Consider the following 1,913-nt stretch of genomic DNA (forward strand, 5'->3'; position numbering starts at 1 on the left):
TTTTCATGCATTCGTGTGGACGCTCACATTTATTTTACGTCTCCGTCTTTACGGCAAACGTTTTGGAAAATATCAGCGTTTCGTGTTCGTTTTGACTTCATGTGGACGGGGCCTTAAAAACATTTCAATTAGAGTAAAAAATTGCAGGGTTGAATGTAAAAAAAAGTCTTATCAAACAAACTTTCGCGACCCCCATGCAGTACCTCCATGGACCCCCTAGGGGTCACGGACCCCCTGTTGAAGACCTCTGCTCTAGAGGAATCAATCAGTACTCAATCTTGAACCCGTAACCACTGTTCTCTGTACCTTCAGACATGCAATGTCTAATTCTTTACACCAGAGGGGGCTATAGTCTAAGAAAGAAAAGCTTCACTTTTATCCATGAAGAACTAAGATAATTACACAGTTACAATATGATTGTATTTCAGAAAATACCAGAAGTTTTTAATCCAGCTAAGTGGAAGTAGGTTTTCATAAGTCTTGAATGACTTTGTAAATGTCAACTTTTTTTTTAAATAATTAAAAAAAATAAGAATCAAGGAACACTTTTCATTGGCTGAGCATTAACAGCTTTATTGGGAGTCTGCTTTGGTAACCTCATTTATTCTGTTGACATTACAGACTCCAAACCTGACAGCTAATAATAGATGCACAGGTCAGACTTAGTGTGACCTCACAGGAAATGAGATCAAACGCAGGAAAAAGAAAAAACCTTCTGCACTCACCCTCTTCCTCTCTCCATCATATCCCAGACGTAGCTCTGGCAATCCTCTTAATCCACACGTCTGTTTGTAATGCATGCCTGCTACATTCAAGCTTCTCACAGTAACGCTTGTGTCTGATTAAGTGGATGCGTCCTCACGGCGCTGCGTGTGTGTTCACAATCCCAGGTGGTTTTCTAAGTAGTTCATTTACCAAGAAAGCCACCCTGAGCAGAGGCTGCTGAATACAAACATGTTAGAGATAATAAACACAGACACCAGAGTCAGAACCGATTCTGATCCTCAACGGCAGATTATAGTTTTAGATATTATTGTAGAATTCTGCAGGGATGAGCTGACATCAGAGATTCCTCACACTGACAAAACTTTTTGAAATTAAAAAATAACCCCTTACTTTTTAATTACTAAAGTATATGAGGCTGATAAACAGATTTTTTAAACTTCAAAATATTCTTTTGAAAATATAAGCAGATAATTACCCCAAACAATGTAAATCACCCTCAGAGCTGCACCTAAGGAAATGGGCTGTTCTAGACGGTGGACCACAGGGGCCACTGTCCCTGTGGAACTGCGCCCAGTCCATACCATCAACATCATTGATTGTCGCCCTTTGGTTTCTTTCATATTAATATATGATCACATTTCTGGTCTGGAACCACCACTGGCAATAGGCTGAAATGGATAAATTTCACAAAATTTGAATTTAACATTTTACTTACTGCTAGCAGTAAGTAAAAGTAAAATCTTAAAATCTTAAAATTGCATATCAAATTATTTTACAAAAACAATACTGTGGTCACATGATTTTTTTGATCTTAAGTCTGAAAAAACCTAAAGAATAAATTTCAGTTAGGCTACGCAACAATTCATTGAGTACAAGAAAAGAACGATAACAGATACATCTTTATACATTGAAACCTGTTCAGTCAGCAGTTGGATCTCAAAAATTCCTCCTTGATCATTCAGTTGATAATCAAAATGACTTAGAACAACTTTATTTCAGCCGAAGAAGATACCTTAATTTTCTGCTTCACACTCGCCCACATTTGTGATATTCAAAGAGTTTCGGTGAATTTCAGTTTAATTCAGTTTATGTATATAGCTCTAATTCACAACACATGTCATCTTAAAGGAATAGTACACCCAAAACATGATTAGCCTTCATTTTCTACTCACCCCCATGCTGAACAA

The sequence above is a fragment of the Cyprinodon variegatus genome, unplaced genomic scaffold (assembly GCF_000732505.1).
Source record: "Cyprinodon variegatus isolate N-32 unplaced genomic scaffold, C_variegatus-1.0 Scaffold1601, whole genome shotgun sequence".
Lineage (NCBI taxonomy): Eukaryota > Metazoa > Chordata > Actinopteri > Cyprinodontiformes > Cyprinodontidae > Cyprinodon > Cyprinodon variegatus.